General features: G+C 34.8%; 1 pseudogene; it reads right to left on the bottom strand.

Annotated features, from left to right (window-relative positions):
- Positions 1-3,689: 3,689 nt before the first annotated feature.
- Positions 3,690-20,166, bottom strand: part of LOC138159212 (protein FAM98C-like) — a 68,442-nt pseudogene continuing 51,965 nt past the window's right edge.

Genomic DNA, 20,166 nt, shown 5'->3' with positions numbered 1-20,166 from the left:
ATTTTAAAGGATATTAATTGTCATTTTGGGGAATGTGATTTTTTTCAAAGTTTGCAAATTTTCAAATAAACCAAGTGAAAGTTCCTCTGTACATGATCACATGAATAGCTCAAAGTCAATAAAGCAATGCAACTTAAAATTAAACTATATTTACATGCATTTTCATTAGATGTGTTTTTACTCAAATTATAAAAACTATTGAAATGCTTGAATTAATCCAACTGTATTATTTCTGCTCAGAGGATAAAACCATCTGGTTAAATTTTTGTGACTAAATTGCCATTTTTCTTCATTCCAGCTAAATGTAGATTTAAATTACTGGTATGTACATTCATGTTTCTGGCTAACTAGATGCTGCTGTTCAGAGTGAATCCTTCAGTGTCCTGTGCAATGGATGAGACAGACTACCGGGCTCATTCTTAAAGCTATGCATCTAATTATCTAGGCAAGAGCTGAACCTACACACCAATGTACAGCTAAGTGTTTTTAAAATTATGGAACCTCTTTTTGGATGGCACTATAAAATGTAAATTCAACTTCCTTCATATTCAGTGAAGATCATTTTACATTTCCATATGCAGCCTTCAATATTTGGCCTCCAGCAGTTCATGTTCCTTCTAAATCTCAGAGTAAAACAGAAGAGACTATGCTTGAAATATTTTAAAAGATATCTTAAGTAATCATTAAATATCAATTTTCACTTATTAAATTTCAATATTAAGACATGCCCAAGGCATGACAGACTGGTTTTTTTTCCTACATCTTTGGAGGGGTGTGTGGAATTTCTTGGATAAAGATAAACCGAATAAGTTTCTTCTCCATCATCTTAACAAAGAGAGCTCACAATATGAAGGATATTTCTTTCTACTTCAATAAAAAGGAAGTACAAATGCAGCATCACAATGGAGAATGTAATTATTTTTCCATCATTCTATTTTTTGGTCTATTTATCCTCCTGTAAATACTAACTAGAATAAGACCAGATACATTACGGGAAAAAAAAAACACATCTGTTTGTTAGTAAGGGTGTTAAATACAGGTAATTTTCATCCTTTGGGGCCATTTTACTATATTTACTGAAGGAAAGAAAGGTACTGGAATTCTGCACAAAATTGACAGCGTTTAGCACCTAGTGAAGTTCTTTGAAATTGGAATATAGAGATGAAAATCAGAATTGAGACATGTAAATTAGTTCAAGATCTACATATAAGAACATTTGGCCAAAAGGAGCAAGCCATGTGTTTAAAGTTAATAATATGTATGCAAAAAATATTTAACAGAAGGTTTCACCAGCACATTTTTGGACTTACTATACAATGCTTTTGTAAAATGCTTTTCAAGAGCTGCAAAGACTCTTTCACAGCTATTTGCATCCACAATTACACTTTTTGGATGTAACTTTGACTGAGTTACTGTACTAAATGCACTGATGTAATAGATTGAATTGCACCCCTCAGTGAGTTTCAGAATTTTCCAAGGAGAAAAATGCCAAATAGCTCTGGTAATTTGAAATAAAGTCAGGAAAGGTTTCAACCTGAAGGTATTTCATAGAAGTTCAGATAGATTATTTTTGCTAGGTGGCATGCTGGGGAAAAGGCTTAGAAAATATGAATTCCAATATAAAGAAGTTGGGTGACATACACAATTCTGGATTTATAATCCACAATACACTGATAAAATGTTGACAGTCAAGTTTTAAGGGTAAAAATGGAAATATTATGTCCATTTTATGTCTTTTTAGATTTGGTTCTTAAATCCATTCTGCTTACATAAATTTGAAGAGCTTTTAATGTTCTCTTTTGATTTAAAAAGTTATTATTAAAGATTTGTGAATTGGCTATACATTCAACACTACCTAAATGAAGACCTTTACTTTTCCAAGAAAAGGATAAAGTTTCTGTTTAAGCAGTCTTTTCACATATCACATCACATTTTCTTTCAGAGATACAGGGTATCTACCATGAATTTCAATTTTTTTTAAGGAAAAAAAAAATTAAAAGGGGGATTCCCTACACATGTAAAAGAGCTTTTGAAGCTGACACAGGATACTAGATTTGCTTGAACATTTTCATGATTAAAATGATCTTAGTGTATATGATAATCCTAGAAACAAAAATTAATTATTTTCTAGGGATTTTTTAAAATCAATGCTTGTCCTGATTTGGTGTAGATTAGCACAATGAAAATTACTCTGGTAGCATATTATCCAATAAGGCTTGAAGGACAGTATATTTCCCCCTGACTTTTTTAGTTTTCTGTTGAGAATTCCCACTTTCCCTTATCCACTGAGAAAATAAAAAAACAAAACGTGTTGCCAATGTCCTGAGTGCTCTGAAACTGTAGCTGATTCTGTTATGTTGATCAGAGGTAATAAGAGTTGGCTGTCCTTACAGTATTGTTGTTATTGTAATAAACTGATTCTGTGCTTCTGCTCACTTCGTTTTGTAACACTTCATATAAATCTTCTTACAATAATATTCATGGACAGTATTTTTTAAGTTAAACAACCAGCACATATTTAAATACCTACACAGTGCATGAATTAACAGAGAAAAAGTATAATAATTAAATTTGTGGATTTATAAAATTAACATTACAACTTTTTCCATCTTGAAAAAAACTTAAAATTTAATGTGTCCTTTTAACTTCAAATATCTGTTTAACATGATTTGGCATTGGGCTCACAGGTTTTTGATGGAGATTATTTATCATGAAATCACATATAACATTGGATATTAAGCATACTTTTGGTAAACTGCATTTGTTACAAGTCTACCACATATGTTCAATTTTAATTTTATTTTTTCTGTCCAAATAGTACTGCTTTTTCTCTCTCTTCCATCTCACTAAAAAAATCTTGTAACTGATGTGCATAGGTAAGGAAAATACATTCCTTGATTGTTTCCCACAAAATATGCATTATTTTATCCCTGAAACCTCTTTCAGGAGATGGGTGTTTCTTCATCTTTCTTCAGCAGTCTTGGTAGGTCATTGTGTTTATCAGAGTTCTTGTGACTTTCAAACTTGTTTGTTTTAACAGTGTTGTCATTATTGTATATATTGTTTTATGGGTTCTATTCACTTCACTCTACAGGAGTTCATACAAGTTTCCCAGGTTTCACTGATCTCTTTTGTATCATTTCTTATGACAGAATAGTATTCTGTTACACTCACATGCCTCATTTTGTTCAACAATTACCTAATTATAGACTCTCCCTTATTTTACCACATTTTTGCTGCTGCCACTACTACTGCTACTGCTGTTGCTGCTGCTGCTGCTGCTGCTACTATTACTACAAAAAGGCTGCTTTAAGTATTTTGTGCTTTGGGTCATTTTCCTCATTCATTTCTCTTTTGGGGGAATAGTGGTACTACTGGACCAAATGTATGTATATATGCATACATGTATATACATACATTCACATGTGTGTATGTCTGTGTATATACATATGTATTAATTTCTCCTTCAATTAACCCTCCCTCTTATGCCTCCCTATGTTGTCTTCTCTCTCTCTCCTATTTTTTTAAATTATAAATTAAATAGATTTTCCAGAGAGTTTGGCTTTGGTGGGAATAGGTATTGGGGGGAACTGGATGCAAACCCTGGAGTCCTTCAGCCTCCCACTTTCCCCCTCCCTGCCCCCCCTCTAGTGACAGAGGGCTCCAGATGGGCCCTGGCAGCATCCTGTTCACCATCTCTTCTTCTTCCCTCCCCAGGGCTGGTGCCCACCCTCCCTTCGGTTCTGCCAGCTGGGCATAGGAGCCTCCAGCTCATTGGGCCGGCCCCCTCTGTCAGGGATTAGGCCTATTAGCACCTTGTCGATGGGGCATCAGGCGACCAGACAGGCAGCCTGTCCTGAGGCTGGGACCAGTCAGGAGAGGTCAGCCCAGGAAACTAAGACGTGGGCAAAGGAGATTTCAAACTTGGGGGCCAACCCCTAACACAGGGGCTTCAAGACGTTTGTCGTGGCAGTACCTTGGGTCCATCGCGGGGCACCCAGAGGTTGAATGAGTAGGGGGTCCAGGGGTCTAGCGGGCAGTGAGGGAAGCAAATCTGAAATCTTTGCATGGATATTTCAGCAACTGGCTGCCTGGGGTTCCTGGCTCTGGCTGGGACATACCCAGAGCCTGGAGACTCAGGGTCAGCTCTCCCTGGGCTTTCTCCTGTCTCTCAGCATGGGAGAGGTCAGCTGGGCTTCAGAGATTCAGGAGGCGAGCTACCTGGAGCTCTGAATAGAGGAAGCCGTCCCTGTCTCCGGCTCTCAGGACCGCCGCTTCCTCCAAAGTCCCCAGAGCGCCCAGCTCTGCAGAAAGGCGTCCGCACAGGGCTCGGAAGTGGGCGCACGACGCTCCATCTGCCTAGGCTTCCGCTAGCCTCGAGCTCGCCTCCACCTTCGCCCAGGGCTCTTTCCCCGGGGAACCGGCCTTGCAACCTGCGCCGGGAAGAGGAGGTCTCTCCTATTTTTATATTTCTATACTTAGTTATGTGCATATATGTGTGTAGATAAAAATACATGCATGGATACACATGTATAAATATATGCATCACACAAATGTACCTATATAGGCATGTACACATTTGCATGCTTTTGTTTGTGTCTATAAATTTCTCCTTTAATCAGTTTTAATGAAAGTGAGATTTGAGTGCCATCAACTCCCCTCAATCCTTCCTCCTTATTTATATAAACTTCTCCTTGTACATCCTGATTATATGAGACAATTTTCCTTAGCCATACTCATCCATATCCTACCCTATTGTGTTCTTCTTCCCCTCTCCCCCCTTTCTTTTTCCTTTTAAAATCATCAATAAATGATAAAGTCTCTTCTAAGCCTCCTTAGTCAACCTTAGACTCTCTGGTGATGATAAGGCTCTGAGAAAACATATATATGTAATCTCCCTATATTAGAATGTAAATAGTTTATAATTTTTTAGTCCCTTATGATTGTTGCACAACATTCTTTTTGTTATCTTTTTGTGCTTCACTTGACTCCTATGTTTGCACATCAAAATTTTAACAGCTTTGGTCTTTTCATTTGAAATGCTTGGTTGTCCTCTATTTTATTAAAATTTTATTTTTTTCCTTTATATGATTATACACTGGCTGAATAAGTTATTCTTGTCTCTAAGTTTATACTGTTTGCCTTTGGAATATCATATTTCAAGATCTATGCTCTTTCATTAGGTGACTGCTCAATCTTATGTGATTCTGATTCTGGTTCTTCAATACTTTATTTTTTTTATCTCAGTGCTTTTAGTACTTTTTCTTTGAACAAGAAATTCTGGATTTTGACAGTAATCTTTCTGAGAGTTTCTATTTTGGAGTTTTTTTTTTTTTTCAACAAGTGTCCTATGGATTTTTTCTATTTCTACTTTGTGTCTTCTGGTTCAACTATTTAGTGAATTATAAAGTCACAAAGATTCAATCTATTGGACAAAAACTAAATGTTCTGAACTCTGCCTAACTCATCTCAATTCCATATTTCAGGTTCAGTTTTTGAATAAAATGAGACACTTACGGGCTATATATAGCATTTAACAACAAAAAAGTTATGCTTAAAAAATCATGCAAAGTGTATTTATTAAAATACTGCATTCCCTATCTCCACATTTTCATAGTGGTAAGTCATAGTTAAAAGCTTGAGGAGTCAATGATGACTCATGTCCTGGGCTTTTGTACTTAGTTGACAAGGAATCTAAATCAGTAGTTTGAACTCTCATAAGTTGGACCAATAAAGATGCAAGGAAAGTTTCATCACTATATAAGGAAAATTATCTAGTATACATAGAAGGGACCTTAGTAGATACTACTCTTACTATATCTCTAGATTATTTTAATGATTGATGAACTTTCTTAAAACTTCTAGTAACAGCCTCACTTTTCATATCTAAGGCAGTATCATCTATCTTGGGGTATACAGGTTATTCAAAGAAGAGTAGCACCTCTGTTGTGAGGGCTTGCCAAGCCCTTTTCAGGTCTGCTCAGCCTATCTTGGTGTCTACCTGGCCCTTAACCATAACCTTTGGTCCCCCAAAGCTGTAGCAGGCCTGGTAGCCACACCCTGGTAAATGTTCTTGGCAGATGGACTAAACCAACGTAAGGATAACCAAAGGGCCTCAGCTCCATTGATGAATTAAGGGGATGTCTAGTCTAAGCATGTGAAGACATCCCAAGTGGAATAATAGACAGATAAAAAACAATTATTTTCCCAATGCCAATGAAGGCAGTGAAATTTGATGTTCTGTAGCACTTTGAATTTGGTCAGACATGGAAGACACTGAAGTCATCGACTACATCTTGAGTCATTGTCAGTTGTTTTGACTTGTAATGCACTGGACTTCAATGGCTTTGGAAGAGAGAGTGAGACTGACAACATTGTGCAATTCTGCCTTATTAAACACCATTCATGTACAACTAATGACTGTGATGTCATTGGTCCTCTTCAAAAATGGAGGACAAACAGGATCACTCTTCCAATTTCAGATGTTTTCAACTCTGTAGTCATCCTTGATTCATCACTCTTCATCAAACCAGTATTTCTAATCAATTCCAAGTGGATTTTACTTTAATCAATAACCAATTACTCAATGAATATGTTTTACATACTGTCATTGGCTAGGCATGGGACTAGATACTGGGTATATATGTAGAAAAGTCAGCTAACATCTGTTCTCATGAAATTAGTAGTATACTTAATGCAAATTTGCCTTTTTTAAAAAATAAATCTTATGTATATCTATTCACTTAAATTTTCACCAGTTTTTCTACCTCATTCTCTCACAGAAAGCTATCTCCCTCCAAAAAACAAACACAACTATATAGTGAAACTGATCAATACTTTTTTTTACCTTTTTTTTGGGGGGGGGGGGAGGCAATTGGAGTTAAATGACTTGCCCAAGGTCACATGGCTATTTTTTTTTTGTATGTGTGTTAAGTGTCTGAGGCCGAATTTGAACTCAGGTGCTTTTGACTCGAAGGCCAGTGCTCTATTGACTGTGCCACCTAGTCACCCCCAATGATCAATACATTTTTAATATGTGTGTGTGGCAAACCTGTGGACTTTGCACCCCTTCAAAGGAAAGGGAGGAAGTGTCTTCCTGTACATGTTCTTTGGAGTCATGCTTTGTAGTTTTGCAACATTTACTTTGAATTGGTGTGTGACCATTGTTCTTTCAACTTAAATTATTTTAGTCTATCTAAAATTGTCTGACTGTTTACTTCTTGCTGAATTAGTGCATATAACTTTTTCCCACAATTCTCTGTATTTATAATCTTTGTCATTTCTTCTATAACAGTTCTATTAAATTTTATTTAGATGCTATAATTTATTTAGACATTCAACAGTGGACATCTTTTTAATAAAAAATATGTTTTTGTCTCTCTGTTCTACATGCTTTATATCTTTACATGCTTAGACTAGACATCCCCTTAATTTCTCAATGGAGCTGAGGCCCTTTGGTTATGCTTACCTTGGTTTAGTCTATCTGCCAAGAACATTTACCTGGGTGTGGATACTGGGCTTGCTATAGCTTTGGGGGACCAAAGGTTATGGTTAAGTGCCAGGTAGACACCAAAGTTGGCTGAACAGACCTGAAAAGTGCTTGGCAAGCCCTCACACCACAGGTGCTAGTCATCTTTGAATAACCTCTATATTCCAAGATGGATGATACTGCCTTAGATATGAAAAGTGAGGCTGTTACTAGGAGTTTCAAGCAAGTTCATCACTCATTAAATTCGTTTACAATTCTATGGTACCACACATGCAAAATTAGGTGCTTCTAAAATGTTTTATTGTAAAAAGACAAATTTAATTTTGTCAATAAATTGCCTTGTTGGGGTATATGCCAAATGGTGCAATTTCTAGGTCAAAGGGAATGAAATTTTCATCAATTTGCATAATTCCAAATCACTTTCCAAAATTATTATATCAATTCTCAACTACAGCAACAGTTTATTATTGTACTTATATTTCTACCCTCCCTTGAATATTGACTATTCACATCTTTTTTCATCTTTCCCAATTATCTAGGTGTGAGGTGAAATATCACATTTTTTTTTACATTTCTCTTAGTATTAGTGATTTGGAAAGCTTTTTAACATATTTATATTGTTTTGAAATAATTCCTAGGGGAAATATTTGTTCATATAATTTGAAGCCTTTATTAAATGAGAAATGACTTTCGTTCATTTATTATCTTTAAAGATTGGATAGTAGAAGAGACCTACCTCTCACCACCAGCATTCTCTTGTTCAATTTAGATATTAAACAACCATAAGTGCTTACACATTTACTAGCCTGTAATTTTGTTTGTGTATTCTCAGTTTTGTTAATATAGAACTATGTGTAGTAGATTCTAAAAATTATTTGAGTTTCTTGTATTTTAATGTGATTTTCAACTTGATTTACTGTTATATTGGCTTGATTTTCTGCTTCTCTTTAACAACATTTGCTAAAGGTTTATTCATATCTTAATACTGTGTTCAAACAATCAAGGTTTAGTTTTGTTTCTAATTTCTGTAAGACTTCTTAGCTCCTAATTTAACTATTTCTTCTCTAATTTTACTATCTCCTCTTTTATGCTTACTAGCAATAGTGCTAAGTTTTCAGTTGGATTTCTAAGTTTATAAAAATCCAAAATCAATTCATTAATCCCTTCTTTGCTTTAAAAATGTTTAATTATGTGCCTGGGGAAATATTAAAATTTTTCTTCTGACAATTGCTTTATCTAAGTCCTATAAATTTTCACCTTTTTCATAATTAACACTGTTTTTTTCAGAATTGTTTCCAATTCTTCTTTCCCACATAATTAATAATTTCCACTCTTATTTCAGATTTTATCCTAAAGTCTCAATTTGGGAGCATGTCTTTTGTTTGTGCTTTGAATTGACTAGTATTTATGTTGTCTTATAATGCATAAAATGTCCTTATTATTTCTGATTAAATGGATTAACATATGAAAAGTGTTTTTGCAAACTTAAAGTGACTAATAAATATTAGTTTAGAAGCATGAACTTCCTTATTATTTCCACGTATTTGGAATATCTCTGTGTCCTTAATACCTGGGTCATTATTTTTTGGTAAAATTTTGTAAATTGTGGTAACATATTTGGTAAGATTTTGGTAAAATGTAAACATCAAAGTATGGAAAAGTAAGTTTATCATTTAGCAGTTCAATTTTTATTTATTTATTTACTTTTAGTTTACAACATTCAGTTCCACAATCCCTTAAGTTTCGAATTTGCTCTCCTTCCATTTCCTTCGCAGTCCCCTCCCATGGTTCAATGAAATCTAACATAGGTTCTACAAATACCTTCACATTAAATACTAGTCAAGTCGTCAATAAGAAACAAAACAAAACGAAAAAAAGAGAGACATCAAGTAGTTTGTTTCACTATGTATTCAGGCTCTTTAATTCTTTCTGTGGATATGGATAGACCTTTCCACCACTAGTCTTTTGGAGTTGTCTTATAATCTTCCATTGCTGAAAAGGGCCCAGTCTATCAAAGTTAGTCATCACAGATACAATATATCTGTAATTGTGTACAAAGTTCTCCCGATTATGCTCTCCTCATTTAGAATCAGTTTATATTAGTAATTGCAGGTTATTATGAAGTTTGTCTGCTCCTCATTTCTTGTAGCACAATAATATTTCATTATATTCATATATCACAACTTGTTCAGTCATTCCCCAGTTGATGGACATCCCCTTGATTTCCAGTTATTTGTTACTACAAAAAGAATTGCTATAAATATTTTTGTACATATGGGTCCTTTTCCCACATCTATGATCACTTTGGGATACAGATCTAGAAAAGGTATTTCTGGGTCAAAGAATATGAAAATTTTTATAACCCTTTGGTCATAGTTCCAAATTGTTCTCCAGAATGGTTGGATCAATTCATAACTCCACCAATAATGCACAATTGTTCTAATTTTCTCACATCTTATCTAGAATTTATCATTTTACTGTTTTGTAATCTTAGCCTATCTGACTAGTGAGATGTGGTACCTCAGAGTTGTTTGATTTACATTTCTCTAATCAATCGTGATTTAGAATATTTTTTTATGTGCATATAGATGTATTTAATTTTTTTCCTTTTAAAAATGCCTGTTCACATACTTTGACCACTTATGAATTGGGAAATGATTTGTATTCTTATAAATTTGACTAAGTTCTTGTATCAGCAAGCACCCCAGAGTCCCCAGGGTGGTTGCCCACACAGGTTCTTGGATCTGCTTTGATAAAGGAAAGCAACTCAAAATGGGTTAACAAGCTCACTTTAATCAGTCAAACATATATTGTTTACCTAGTTCAGGGGAAAAAGATCAGCACCCCAAACTTCAGAATATACAGACAATTATCAAGACAGAGAAAAAGATCAAGTAGACAGTTTCCAAACTGTCCAGCCATTACATCCATACCAAATCAACATCTGGGTGTTTCAAAGCTGGGGGACTCTCAACAATGGCTTCCCAGAATTTCAACTGATCAAATCACAGAACACTTCTCAAAGTGAGCCCCAAAACAAAGCTACACATCAGGGCTTATATAGCCTTCTCCTGGCTCAGAGAATGTAACAACCTTATTGACTCACTGCCCAATCAAAAAGTATCTACTGAAAAACAAGCCTCCCACCCCAGGCTCCAGGTGCACTTTAGCCTAGGGGCAGGGAGGATCTTTAAATTTACATTCCCATTATAGTTCTCTATATATTTTAGAATAAATCTTAACTGATAAAAGTGTATTACTCTCATGATAAGTTGCTCTAATCTTTATACTACTATTTTATTTAAAATTTTGCCATCTATATTCATGAGGGAAATTGGTCTATAATTTTCTTTTTCTGTTTTGACTCTTCCCAATTCAGCTATTAGTACCATATTTGTGTTATAAAAAGAATTTGGCAGGACTCCTTCTTCTCAAATTTTCCCAAATAATCTATAAAGTATTGGAATTGATTATTTTCAAAATGTTTGATACAAATCACTTGTAAATTGTAAAAGGCATTTTACTTCTTCAGTTAATCTGGACAATTTATATTTTTAAAAATATTCACCTATTTCACTAAGAATGTCAAAATTATAGGCATACAATCGGGCAAAATAATACATCATTATTGTTTAAATTTCCTCTTTTCCTTTTTCATTTTTGATACTGATAATTTGTATTTCTTCTTCTTCTCTTATTTTTTTTTTTTGCTTTCTTGGAGGGCAACTGGGATTAAGTGACTTGTCCAAGGTCACATGATAGTTCTTGCATGTGTGTGAGTTGTGTATGAGGTCGGATTTGAACTCAGGTACTCCTGACTCCAGGGCTGGTGCTCTATTTACTGTGCCACCTAGCTGCCCCTTTTCTTTCTTTCTTTTTTTTTTTTTATCAAATTGACTGAAGGTTTCTCAATTTTATTGGCTTTTTCATAAAATCAGTTCTTAGTTTTATGAAATAGTTCAATAGTTTTCTTCATTTCAGCTTTATTAATCTCTTTTTTGGTTTTCAGTATTTCTAATTTAATATTTAATTTGAGATTTTCAATTTCTTCTTTTTCTAGCTTTTTCAGTGGCATGTTCAATTTATTGATCTCCTTTTTCTTTCTTTTTTTTCTTTCTGTTTTCTTGCTTTTTGGAGGACAGTTGGGGTTAAGTGACTTGCCCAGGGTCACAGGGCTAGTTTTTGTTTTAAGTGTCTGAGGTCATATTTGAACTCAGGTCCTCCTGACTCCAGGGCTGGTGCTCTATTCATTGCACCACCTATCCGCCCCATTGATCTCCTTTTCCATTATTGTATTCATGTAAGTATTCAGACAAGTAAAACTCTCCCTAAGAACCTTTCTAGTGCATCCCACAAGTTTCAGTATGTTGTCTCGATATTGTCATTCTCTTGAATGAAGTTACTGAGTGTTTCTTGAATTTCTTGTTTGACCACTCATTCTTTAGTATTAGATTATTTAATTTCTAATTCATTTTTATTCTATCTTTCAATGGCCCTTTATTACATAAAATTTTTATTACATCATGATTGGAGAAGGATGCATTTAATATTTCTGCCTTTCTGCCATGGTTTATGAGGTTCAGATTCCCTAGTACATGGTCAATTTTTGTGCATGTGCCATGCACTGCTGAGAAAAAAAAAGTATATTCCTTTTTAAACCCATTTACTTTTCTCCAGTGGTCTACCATATCTACCTTCTCTAAAGTTCTATTCACCTCCTTTACTTCTTTCTTGTTTATTTTGAGGTTAGATTTATCAAGTTCAGAGAGGAGGATATTGAGTTCCCCCACTAGTATAGTTTTGCTATCTGTTTCTTCCTCTAACTCCCTTAATTTCTCCTCTAAGAATTTGGATTCTATACCACTGGGCACATATATGTTTAGTGATGATATTGCTTCATTGTCAATGGTGCCTTTTAGCAGGATATAGTTTCCTTCCTTATCTCTTTTAATTAGTTATATTTTTGCTTTTAATTTATCTGACATAAAGATTGCTACCCCTGATTTTTTTCTACTTTATCTGAAGCATAATATATTCTACTCCAGCCTTTTACATTTACCCTGTGCCTATCCTCCTGTTTCAAATGTGTTTCTTGTAGACAGTATATTGTAGGATTATGGTTTTTAATTCATTTTTTTGCCTCCTTTTTATAGGAGAGTTCATCGCATTCACATTCACAGTTATGATTACAATCTGTTCTATTCCCTCCCCTGTTTATGCTTTTATTCTTCCCTTCCCTTCCTTCAGAGTTTTCTTTTTGACCACTGCTTTCCCCAATATTCTCTTCCTATCAGCTCCCCTCCCTTTTCCTACTCTTTCCCCTTACTACTTCTTTGCTCCCTTCTAACCCTCCTAACAGGCATTTTCTTTACCCTTTCTTCTCCTATTGCCTGCAAGCCACAATAGATTTTTATACTTAACAAAATATGTTATTCCCTCCTTTAACCAAATCTGATGAGAGTAAATCTCAAACAATGTTCTTCTCCCTCCCTTCTTTCTCTATGCAATAATAAGTTTTTATGTCTCTTCACATTAGAATCCTATACTAATGTTGTTCCCTCCTTGAAACAAAACCAATGAGAGTAAAGCTCATAAAATGTTCATCTTCCTCCCTTCTTTCCCTCTATTATAATATATGTTTTATGCCTCTTCATATGGAACAATTTACCCTTTTCTGCCTCCTCCTTTCCTCTTCTCCCATTACAAACCCTTTGTACTCCTTAATGTTTTTTATCACCACATTCATTAATTTATATCTGCACCCTCTATCTATGTTTATCCCTTTTAAATGTTGTGATAATTATATAATTCTCAGTATTGACAGGCATCATCCTCCCATATGTGGATGTAAACAGTTGATGCTTATTGAATAACAAGTTGTGTGTGTGTGTGTATGTGTGTGTGTGTGTGTGTGTGTGTGTGTTCTTTATGTCTCTCTTGAGTCTTGTATTTGGAGATCAATTTTTCCATTGAGCTCTGGTTTTTTCTTCAGGAAGATTTGGAAGTACCTTATTTCATTGAATGATCATCTCCTTGTGCTTGGTTTTGCTGGATAGTTGATCCTTGCTTGTAGTCCACACTATTTTACCTTATGATATATGATATTCCAATCGCTCCAATCTTTTAATGTAGAACCTGTTGGTACACTGTTATCCTGACCGTAGTTCCATGATATTTGAAGTGTTTCTTTGTGGCTGCTTGCAGAATTTCCTCCTTGATATGATAATTCTGGAATTTGTCTATAATATTTCTTGGAGTTTTCAATTTGGGATCTCTTTCAGGAGGTGTCAGGTGGGTTCTTTTGATTACTATTTTTTTTTACCCTCAAGTTCTTGGACCCCAGGGCAGTTTTCCTTGATGATTTCTTGGAAGATACTGTCCAGGCTGTTTTTTTTTTTATCATGGCTTCCTGGTAGATCAATAATTTTTAAATTATCAGTCTTGGATCTGTTTCCCAGGTCAGTTGTCTTTCCAATGAGACATTTTGTATTTTCTTCTATTTTTTCATTCTTTAGATTTTGTTTGAAAGATTCTTGATGCCTCATAGTGTTATTAGCTTCTATTTGTCAAATTCTAATTTTCAGTGAACAGTTTTCCTCAGTTTTTGAACCTCCTTTTTGATTTGTTCAGTTTTTATTTTTAAGTAGTTTTTTCTCCAGTTAGATTTTCAACCTTTTCACAAATTTTGCTTTTTAAGGATTTGTTTTCTTCAGTGATTTTTTTTCCATTTTGTCAATTGTATTTTTACAACAATTGATCTGGGGAAGCCAGGTAGCACAGTGAGTAAGAGCATGGGCCCCAGAGTCAGGATGACCTGGGATCAAATCCAGGCTCAGACACTTAGCACCCAACCAGTAACACCTGGCCATGTAACCTTGAACAAGTTACTTAACCCCAATTGCTTAAAAAAAAAAGAAAAAACAACAACTGATCAATTTATCTTCTACCTCTCTAATTTGGCTTTTAAAATACTTCTTGAGCTCTTCCAAGAATGCTTTTTGGGCTTGAGACCAGTTCATATTCCCTTTTGAGGTTTCAGATATTGTTATAGGGTCAATATTGTCCTCTTCTGAAATTCTTCTGGATTTTCTCACTCACCATTATAGGATTCTAAGGTTTTTGTTTTTTCAAATTTTTTTGCCCTTTGTAATTGCCTATTTCCTGGCTTTTAAGGTGGATCTCTGCTTCTGGGGCACAGAATACTCTGAGCCATTCTTTTTATGCTAGGAGTTAGGGACCTGGTTATTGACTTTGTGTGCTGTGGCCTCTGAGTGTCTAGACTAAGGCCAAGGCTAGGACTTTCTGAGTTTCCCCAGGTTTACACTGAAGTTCACAGTGTGAGGTGTGTGAGAGCAGTAGTCTAACCACTTCAGTATTCTGACTCCAAGACCCTGGGTTAGAACTCAGGCAGGCTCAGTCAGTGGTCACTGGTCTGTGCTGATATCTGCTGATTCCCCTAGATGTGTGAAGGCACACCTGGGGTTCTAGTGTTAGCACTTGCTATCTCCATGCTTCCTTGGGTTCAGGATCTCCTACTGGTTGGCTGGGATTGGGCTTGTTGGGAAGCCTCCCACCCTGCATTTTAGCCTCAGCATAGCCTCAGCCATGCCGTTCCTCCAGCACTCTCAAGCCTGCTGCTGGATCCACTATTTCAAGATTTTACACAGTGGCAATAATATTCTCTGGGTTTTCAGTTTTATAGGGATTTGGGAACAGTTACACTTTACTCAGCTGTCTTGGCTCCCAGAAGTTCAGGTAGGTTACTTTTAAGCATCCATACTGTGGACTGGTAGCCCCAGGAGTAGCTGCTACCAAGTGCCATAGGCCCTGCACTTGTCTCTTACCCAAGTCTGACAGATATCTTGCTGTCCTGCAGTGTGAAGTTTGGGAGTTTCCCCTGTGGTGGGCAAGTCAGTTCACCTTGGCTTACTCCAGTTCTGCTATGGTTGGATCTTAGCAGCCCTATTTTTTTTAATATGTCTTTTAGCTCTTCTTTCTACTTTATTAAATTTTTCTATTTTTTTGTTTATTGTTCCTATTTCGTTTGTTCAAAGCTACATATGCAAAATATGTATTTATGCAAAATACATTGAAGTCTCCTACTATTTCCATGTTCAGAAGCATGTTTTCTTATACTTCAATTAATTTTTGTATCATCAAATGAAAATCTATGTCATTTGGAGCATATAAACTAAATATTGAAATTGTTTTGTCTAGAATTCCTTTAAACTTAATATAATTTCCTTTTTTTCTCAAGATACTAAGTATGATTTGATACTTATTAAAATTTGTTGTACTTCCTCATGTTTGTTCTGTGTACATTTTAACATTTTAGTTGAGGTTTTTGATAGCAAAATACAGTGCAAGGTTTTATTTTTTTATTCAATCTTTCATTTTATAGGATTATTTAATCCTTCAACTTGCAATTATGACAAATAGGTTTACATATTACATATCCCTCTACTTGTGTCTTTAATATTGCTTTTTCTGAATTAATTGTTTTGGGGTGATAGTTCTCTTTCCTCTTTTAATTATCACTTTAAAAAATTTTTATTTTGTCACTTCAGTTATTTTCACTTAATCTAGTCAACAACACTAGTTACATTGACTTGCCCTTCATCACTTTACACTCATTTGTCACCCATTTCTCTATTTGTAGTTTTACTTATATATATATATATATATATATTACTTTTAATTATCTAAAGTTTCCTTTCTTTTTTCTTTCACTTAGTTACTTAAATTTGCCCTCCTCTCCTTTTAAATTATTTTGTTAACCATTTTTTAATTTTCATTTTCTAAAAGATTAGGCTGTTTTCTTCTCAAATTTCTACTTATTCTAAACTTGTATATTTTGAATCATGGTCTTTTATTTCTATACTTCACTTTTTTTTTAGTCTCTGTGTCTAAAGTACCCGTTTTGTGTTTCCTTTTCTAAACTATTTCTATCTCTTTGTAGATTTTGCCTCCTCTCTCATTCTTGGAAGCATTAATTTCTGCAGGAGCTTTTGAGAATTGAAAATTGTCCTATCATAAAAATTTCCCTGTGTCCCTTATTGTATATTCCAAGTTTACCCCACTATATTCTGCCAGATCTTTTTCTTTCTGATTTGTTATGAGTATCCATACCATGAAACGTTTCTCAGTGTTAATGTCCTTCAGGAGTTCTAATTTCCTATCTATGGAGGTATTATCTTGTTTCAGAGGTCATGACCTCTTTGAATAGCAAACCTTTGCAGAGTATGTCCATCATTAAATTCCCATCTCTTGTTACAGAATCTCATCCCATTTTGTTTCTACCATTTCAATTCTTTACTTTACTATCTCATCCAGTCTCTTGTAGGCTTTCTTCTTCCTGAAGCTACAGGAGTAATTTTTACTTCATGTTTTACCACTGATTTGATTAAGGTACTTTACATATTTCCTTCTATCTACCCTTTTCCCCATTTTATAAACCTTTCAATTCTACTGTTTAGTCCCATGAAGAACATTAGTTTATCTAGAGTAGAGGTTTTGAAACTTATTTGGCTGGTTGCCCCCTTAAAAAAAATTACTTAATGACCCACCTGGAAATCTACTTTCTTTAACTCTTTAATTAAAAAATATTTTAAAATGACAAGTCAACTTTAATAATTTATTGTAAATTTATATTTTTTGCATTAAATTTTGATGATGCAATATTATATCATGTAACCATATAATATCATGCTGCAAACAAGTCATTACACACCCATATTTCTGCTAATACATGCTAGTAACCCAACAATAGGCTACACACTCACTTCCCAGTGCTATTTTGTTAAGGCCTGACTATAACTTGTATTTTGTGTGATTATTCAGAAAATAATGTAATTACTGCTACTTTAGCTCTTTTATGCAACAGATGAAATAAATACAAATGTATTTTCAAAATTTTCTTATCTTCTTTAAGTTTTCACAACTCCCTTATCTTCATTCAATGCCCCCTAATTGTACCCAAGTCTGCCACTGCTCCCCTAGATCAGGGGGCACTTCTATTACTACTATCAGCTACTTTGGGAGTCTGATCTAGAGGAAGGTGATTGTGAAGTTTAGTTTATGACATTTCAGGTCTGTTCCTCTACCATTACTTCTATTGTTTTAATATTGTGCTTTTATGTTTACCCAAATGTACTTTAGGAATGAAATTAACAACAATCTCTTTGTTGTTATTTCTCTTTTTAAAAACTCCATAGCTATCTTAAAAAAAATTTAATGCTATCTAGAATTGTAGTAATTTATTTAATTACTTGTATTTTTTGGTACTTTATTTAACTTCCTTTGTTTCCATTTTTTGAAGTGTTTGCAAGGGAAATTGCCTCTTTTTGCTACATAATTCATGGTTACATTTGTTACACAATTCATTCAAAACTGGGAAGCCCATTTTTGAGTGACGAGTAGGAAAAATGACTGTCTTGTTATTCACATCATTGGCTCACATTACATCTCCACTACATTTCTCTTATATCTCCTCTTCTTTCTATTCACATGGCTGTCACGCAAATTTAGACCCTCGTCTCTTTTTGTCTCATCTATTTCAATGGCCTCCTAATGGTTCCGTACACCTCAAATTTGCTCTAATAGAATCAATATTCCTATAGTCACCAAAGTAATATTTCTAAAGCATAAATCTGATTCTGCCATCCTTCTGGTCATCAAACATCAGTAGCTCCCTCTTGCTCCCAAGATCAAATATTAGCTCCTTTGTCTAGCACCTTTTACCCATCACAGTCTGGTTCTGGTCTATTTGCCTAAGTTTCTTCTACCCTAAAACAAGGATTTTAATAGTATCTATCTCACAGGGTTATTGTGAGGATAAAATTATATATTTATAAACTACCTAGCACATAGTAGGTACTTAACAAATGTCTTTTTTCCCCTTCTCTCCTATAGTTCATTTCACAGGAGATTGTGAGCCAGCAGGAGGCATTCAAATTTTTCCTTATACTACCCAACTAGATATTTCCAATTAAAGCATTGAAATGATAAGAGACTGAAATCTGAGGGAAAAAGGAATCTTGTCAATGAAGAAAATATAACATATTCTTACCCAGTAGAATTAAAACTGGTGAAAGAATTTGAAAACCTGTTTTTAAAAAAAAAGCTCTAAGTAAGGGTATTTACTTTTTGGCCTACCCAGTTCACTTGCCCTAAGAATGTGGGTAAGGCCCTGATATTAAATAATAATCTCTAATTGGCTTTAAGATTTGTTGACCATGCCTCTTAGATGTTGGCAAAAAGTCATTTAGAAAGGGTCCAATTATATAAAAAATGGTCTCTTTTCCCCTCTTATTGCTACATTACCTGAACCATCATAGAACTCAAATAAAAAATAAACACATATTCTAGGAGTAATTTCCAGTGAATATCACTTTTTTAATGACCTTAAAGCTTGTATATTCAGAGGTGGCAGGTGAGGATAATTACAAGGGTGACTGAATATGCAAATCCTTGGAGGAATAAGGTGGATAGTATTTCATACGTTGGTTTCTTTTATTTCTTCCAGAATTTATTTATTTATTTTTAGTTTTCAACATTCGTTTCCACAAAATTTTGGGTTACAAATTTTATCCACATTTCTCCCCTACTCCTCACCACAAGATGGTAAGAATAATGAATACTCCTTACCCCAGTTTGTCCTCTCTTATATTCCCCCTTCCCTCCTTATACTTTTCTTTCTTGAAAGCCAATATGGATTTCTATACCCCATTGCCAGTATATCTTCTTTCCCAATTGCATGTAAAAACAATTTTTTAACATTTGTTTTTAAAACTTTGAGTTCTAGATTTTTCCCTTCTTCCCTCATCACCCACCCCCACTGGGAAGACAAGCAATTCAATTTAGGTTATACATGTGTAATTATGCAAAACATTTCTATAGTAGTCATAATGTGGAAGACTAACTATATTTCTCTCCATCCTATCCCTCCATTTATTCTATTTTCCCCTTTGACCCTGTCCATTTTCAAAAGTGTTTCCTTCTGACTACCCCTCCCCCAATATGCTCTCCCTTCTATCATCCCCACCTCTTATTCCCTTCCCCTCTACTTTCCTGTAGGGTAAGATACCCAATTGAGTACTTATGTTATTCCCTCTTAAGCCAAGTTGATGAGAGTAAGGTTAACCTGTTCCTTTTTACCTCCCTGATCTTCCCATCCATTGCAGCACACACACATGTCTATATATTAACAAATATATACACATATACATACATACACATATTTGTGTGTATGTATGCATGTATTCCCTTCAACTATCCTAATACTGCGAAAAGTCTCATGAGTTACAAATATTATCTTTCTATGTAGGAATGTAGACAGTTCAACTTTAATAAGGATTTCTCTTAAAGATATCTATAAGCACATGAAGAAATGCTCTAAATCACTATTGATTAGAGAAATGCAAATCAAAACAACTCTGAGGTACCACATCTCACCAGTCAGATTGTCTAAGATGACAAAACAGGAAAATGACAAATGCTGGAGAGGATGTGGGCAAATTGGAACACTAATGCATTGCTGGTGGAGTTGTGAACTGATCCAGCCTTCCTGGAGAGCATTGTGGAATTATGCCCAAAGGGCTATAAATACTTTCATATCCTTTGACCCAGCAATATCACTCCTAGTGTTATATTCCAAAGAGATCATAGAAGTGGGAGGA

Source organism: Petaurus breviceps, unplaced genomic scaffold (genome assembly GCF_028583685.1).
Source record: "Petaurus breviceps papuanus isolate PSGF00001 unplaced genomic scaffold, PetGlider_PUasm1.0 175, whole genome shotgun sequence".
NCBI classification, from domain to species: domain Eukaryota; kingdom Metazoa; phylum Chordata; class Mammalia; order Diprotodontia; family Petauridae; genus Petaurus; species Petaurus breviceps.
The sequence above is the reverse complement of the archived record's forward strand: the minus strand, read 5'-3'. Positions and strand labels throughout refer to the sequence as shown.